We start from the raw sequence: 6513 nt of genomic DNA on the forward strand, positions 1-6513 counted from the left end.
AATTTGAAACTTAAACATTCTTAAACTATTTATTTATTTATTTATTTATTTTAAATTTGAATTGAAATTGAAACCCTCTTTCGCAGTTAAAGTACCAATCGCAATCAAAAACTCAAATTGCCTCTTTTCACCCCATATTAGTGGGCTGCCTTCGTTTCGTCAATGGTACAATTTTTTTTTATTTATTATTTTTTTATGTTAACATGCAATAAGATAAGAAGGTTTAAAATTGTAATTATTTTTTTTTTATTTTTAGATCAAAATAATTTTTGATTGATTATTAAATGATAATAAATAAATTTAATTCTATAACTCATTCATCTAAAATTTTATATTTCTCGTAAACTTAAATTAAAAAAAATTTAAAAAATTATAATCTAAAAATCATTTATGAAATAAAAATGTTTATCAACTTTAAGCCTTTGCATTGATAGCAAAAATGTCATAAATAGTTCTATAAAGTTACCTTCACACTCTAAATATGTGATGCATATTTAATTTTAATAAAAGTAAATCAATAGATAAAATAATTCAATAATTAATAAAATCTTACATAAAAACATGAAATATCTAAAAAAAAAAAAACTTTAAACAGATATCTATTTACAAATACAATTTGGTACACCAATGCAATGTCTCATTCTCTCACACACAAACATATTTGAAATGCATTATAGGATTAAAACATGCAACTGTCACGAGTCGAGACTTAAGCTCCGAATTCGTGTGGCTCTCGGACTCGGACATTCATCATTCCGGCGTCCCAGATCAGCTTACCTATCACGGTTCACACCCTTGTGAGGTATTGTTCGCTTTAACCCCCCTGACCTCACAGTTTTATTTTACAAAAGGGCCTCATAAGACGGAGATGGTGTGAACCCTTTTATACCCTAGGGACCCTCCTATTATGTTTGATGTGGGATTCAGGACTTTCCTTAGGTCCGTGACATTCTCCCGCACCCAACCTCGTGATGCCCTCGTCATGGAGGCTGACCACCATGTCTGTCTTCCTTGAGGTGCTTGGCGTGGATCGAACGGTTTAGGGTTGGCTCTGATACCACTTGTCACGGGTCGAGACTTAAGCTCCGAACCCGTGCGGCTTCGAAACTCGGGCATTCACCCTTCCGACGTCTCAGATCAACCTACCTGCCACGGTTCACACCCTTATGAGGTATTATCCGCTCTGACCCTCCTGACCTCACGATTTTGTCCTACAAAAGGTGTCTCACAAGGCGAAGATGGTGTGAACCCTTTTATTTCTCAGGGACCCTCCTATTATGTTCGATGTGGGATTCGAGACTCTTCCTTAAGTCCGTGACACAACTACCTAACTAATTAGGTGAATATCCAATAAATAAGATTGCAACATGCAACTGTCCAGGTTAACTTAATTTTATGCCAACTTGAAAATTACCTAACCAATAAGGTGAATATTTAAATCATTCCCTAGAAAAATTTTAAACCTTTAATTGTACTTAAAGAAACACAAACTAACTATTAATCTAACTGATCCTTTTTCATGAATTTTTCATACAATTGCTTTAATAAATTAATACTTTTCAATATTCTCTAAACTAACATATAATTTTTAAGTTATGGCTCTATTGGAGTCATTGTCAAGTGAGGATAAAGAATACCAATATTGAGTAAAAAATCCAATATTTTGTTTCATTAAATTGGAAAAAGGCTTGCCATTTTAAGTTATGGCTCTATTGAATCAACTACTTAGGCGACCTCCTAATGCTGTTAATAGAGTTGTTTTGCCCCTGCTTAATGGACCAAGCATCGCTAACATTTCCCCAGATTGAACCATCACTAACTTTCTTTCTCAAACTTGATTTATTTCCAGAAAAATTACCTATTTTTCTAAACTTTATTGTATAGACAATATCAACAAATTGTAAACCAATTAAAAGCTCATTAAAATGTCTATTATTCCTTGTTAATATAGAGATTTAATGGATTTTCTTATGTTTTTTTATCTTATTTTATTAATTAAAATAATCCATAATAGGAATCCAATAGCAAAATAAAAACAATGCATATATATAAAGATCAAATTTCTAATATTTTATTCAATGAAACACTTATAAAATAATATGCATACCTTTAAAATAATAAATTCATTTGTACTTTAAAATAATAAGCTTATGCTTTGTTTTTCAATCATTCTCTTCTTCTTTTTTTTTTTTTTTTTTTTTTTTTTTTTTGGTTTTCTCTTTCAAATCTAGAAGCTTTTTCTCTTGCAACATCTCTCAAAGTTTTTTCATCTATCACTGCTTATAAAATAAAGACAATTTTAATTGCAAATAGCTGTAAAGCAAATTGTACTCAAATTTACCTTTTTTTTTTTGAAAGACATCATTGATGTGTACAATCAATTGTAGTCCGGGGATTGCTTTTATAGTATGTATAGATATAAATTTTGTAATTTTTTACTTTTTCTTTGACTTTTCTTAATGAATGCCATGTGTCACCAACTTTTAACTACTTCAACTATTTTTTTAATTTTTTTTCTAAACATAAAAAGATGAAGGATGATACTCATCATTAACAAAAATTACAAAAAAAAATTAAAATTAAATTATTTATTACTTAAATGCAATGAAAAAAATAATTAATAAAAATGTCAATTATTTTAATTAGTAAACATAAAATTCTTTCTTTTACCTTAATGTGTAAGTGAATATAAAATTATAATATTTATAAAACAAAATGTATTACATGTATATTTAATAAAAAACATGAAAATACATTATAATATATGTATGTCAATAATTCTAAGAAATTAAGATAAATATGTATATTAAAAATTAGTTTTGATAGTTTATTTATTTTAATATTTTTCTCTTATGTTTAATAATAAATATAAAATTTTGAACTTTTATTGATTTGTAATCCATCTTATATATAAATCTTGCAAATTTACCTTTACATATGTCGATCCCCTTTTTCTGCTTTTTTCTTTACATGACATGTGTTATTTTTTTACATTATTTTTTTTTTTCAATAATTCATATTTAAAAAAATATATTTTTTCACTGGAATTCACTGTTTTTATTTTTTGTAAGACTTTTTTTTTGGTATATTTTATTAGTTTATTATTATTATTATTATTATTTGAATATTTCTTTTAAATTGGAGACCCACTTTTTTTAAAATTATTTTTATATGAGAATAATTTTTTTAACTTTTTTTTTTGTGTCATGTGTATTTTTAATATTTTTGTGTTTAATAAATAATTTTTAATTTTAAGTTGAGAAATCAACTTTTTCTTTTTCTTTTTTTTTTTTTAAATTTTTTTGAAAAACTTAATTAATCCTTTTTATATATTTTTTGTTGAATTTACTTAATATCAAAGGTATGCCTCGTGTTTTTCTTATTAGTTTTTAACTTTTGTCATTTTTTTATTTTTTTTTTCAATTTTATATATTTAATAAATAATTTTTTTAATTTTTTAGTGACTTGATATCAAAGGTATGTTATGTGTCAACTCACTTTTTTTTTGCATTTTCTTTTTAATTTTTTTTTTCAATTTTTTGTTTAATAAATATTTTGAATTTTTTTAATATAGAGTCATTTGATATTATTATTAAAAATTTATTTTTTGTTACATTATTTTTCTAATTTGATAATTTTTAAAATAGATATTAACGAAGGTATAAACATTACATCCATATTTGATTTTTTTAGTCTTTTTTTCAAAATTAATAAAAACCCATGATATAAAATTTTCCAAAAAACTTATCATTCTAGATATTACATACCTGCTAAACTTTCCTTTTTTTTGTTGTTAATCTTTTCTTTTTGTTTTAGTCTTTCTCTTCTTTTCTTTTCTTTTTTGTTTTCTACATTTAATAAATATTTTTTATTTTTTTTTACTTTTATTATAGGTCAAGCTAATTTTATATTATTGATTAATAAAATCTTTTTGTAACTTTTTTATTTAGATAATTTTGTTAAAAAAAAGATATTTATGAAGGTGTCAACATGACATTTAGATTTGATTTTTTTCTTTTTTTAGGTTTTTTTATTGTATAAGAAAAAGATATTAAAATAAGATTTTTTAATAAATAATATCAAATTGGCTCTAAAAATTTAAAATATAAACAAAAAATTATTAAATATGAAAAGAGAAAAAAGTAAAATAAAATAAAATAAAAATATAAATTTATGATACAAATTTTGCAAGGAAAACTCGTTATTGCTAATTTTGTGTGCCAACTCAACTTTGCTCTTTTTGTTTTTGCATTTTTGTCATTTTTTACTTTTTTTGCTTGTAATTCTCTCATTTTTTTTAATTAGATAAATTTTAAGAAAAAACTTTGCTTTTGTACACGTGGTACCTTATTTCGTTTTTTATTTTTTTATTTTTTTAATCAGATAATTAATAATAAATTAATTAGTAAATTAATATTTTAAGAAAAATGTTAATGAAAGTATGGATAATAAAACAATTTATATCTAATGGGTTTTGATTCGTCTGGATCTGATAGGCATATTTTTTATTTGGGATCGAATCGAGATCTATTTTACCAAAAATCAAAATCGTGTCGAAATTGAGTCTATGGTTTATAGTGTTTCGCCTTTCTTTGACTATATATATATATTATATTATATTATATATTTTTAATTATTTATTTAATTTTATATTCACATATGTATTATAATAAAGTTATTATTTAATATCTTAATTTTATAAAAATACTATATTTATATATAATCTTAATTCATCAATCCACCATCAATTTATTATATAAATTTGACTCATTTTTACTTTTGTTTAATCTTCATTTGAGGGCTCAACATGCCATCTTATGTTTTTTTTTTTTTTTACTTTTTTTTAAAATTTTTTAATTATTTATTTAAATAAATTTTATGAAAAAACAATGTAAGTGCCCATATGACCTCACCAACTGGAACAAGCTACTTTTTTCGACCCATTTGTCTTAGGACTTGCGCACAAATCGTGACATTCTCCCCCATTCATTCTAGCAACACCTTCGTTACTAGGGGATGTTATTCCTTTATCGCATGCACATGCTAGATCAATGTCCCACTTTTATTCTGATGGTCCTTGGCGCACGATGGTTATTGATACATGATGGTTCTCGGTACACCTTCGTAGTCGTTCCTTGTTTTGGTTTTGATCCCAGATGGTTCCCATAAAACTAATGCTTAGCAAGCAATGCCTTAGTTAGTGACATGCCATTACCCTTTCTCCGTCTTCAATGGACCCTTTGAGGTGTGCAGCAGTCATGTCATGTAGGCTTTCACGATCTTGGCTTGTTGAAGCATGTAGCGCCTATGTTTGACATGCCATTTCCTTCTTCTTCGCACCATGGTGTCCTTATCCTTTTCTCGCCCTCAATGACCATTCGAGGTGTGTAATGCACATAGGTGTAAAGTGTGCAGCGGTTACATCTAGGCCATTACCCTTTCTTTGACAAACCATCCATTTTTGGGGCCAGTGGCTTTTCGCAGCCACATTTACTTTGCCCTCATTAGGAGCCTAAGAGATCCCTTCCTGTTGGCTCAACCCCGATCACGACTCTTTCCATTGGATTCTCTATAAGTTCTCACAATGGCTTCAGGCTTCTTTCGTTATGGGTGTTCCCTGGCCTTATGCGATCCTGAGCACAAGAAGTAGTTAAATGACATGGTTTTCGTACTTTTATCCTAGATCAAATCCTTGTTCCTTGCCTTCCAATGCTGTGGTTCTTCATTGGCCTCCTCTTCCTTTAAAGAACTACTACTCTCGTCTTCCCCACTCAAGCCCTTACCCTTGGGCTCAGCCTTTTTTAGGCTATGAAAACTTAGTGCACTTAGTCTCGACCATTGACTCGACAATGGCAATGCTCTTGTTTCAAGTCCTATACCTTACTGTTTCATTTGTCTCTTACCCACGACTTTTATCATTCTTCATACTATTTTCGTGCAGAGTCTAGCACTCGTATGCGATCCTTGGTGTATGACAACCTCTCCTTTGAACTAGCTTTTCTCACCTTGCTTGTGGATGGCATCCCTTTTGTGCATCACTTGTGCACTTAACCACAAACACGAAGTTTGAACTAAAGATTTTTTGCACATTCTTAGGAGCACTCAACTGTCCTTATGCTTTACTCTTGGCATCGACAACCAATAATGATCGCAATACGCAACCCCATTGCAAGTTGATAGCATAATTGGCACACTAGCACATAAGCTACTCGCGTAACCTAAACCGACACCAACTCTAATTGTAATGAAGGTTTTGATTCCACCACAGTCATAACTTGCTCTGATACCAATTTCAATTGAAATTGGCTCTAATATCAATTATCACGGGTCAAAAACTTAAGCCTAACACCCATGCGGCCTTAGGCTCGAAACTACCATCCATGTGCCTAAGTTAGCCTCTTTTCTGACTTTGTGCCGAACACTTGTGCCATGCACTCCGTTGGCTCCCTAGGGGATTACGAGAAAGCTAGGAATGAGAGTTAAAGCAATTGTAACTTCAATTTACTTGATGTT

The sequence above is a fragment of the Durio zibethinus genome, chromosome 19, assembly GCF_047325235.1.
Source record: "Durio zibethinus cultivar Kanyao isolate XHJ-2024 chromosome 19, ASM4732523v1, whole genome shotgun sequence".
NCBI lineage: Eukaryota > Viridiplantae > Streptophyta > Magnoliopsida > Malvales > Malvaceae > Durio > Durio zibethinus.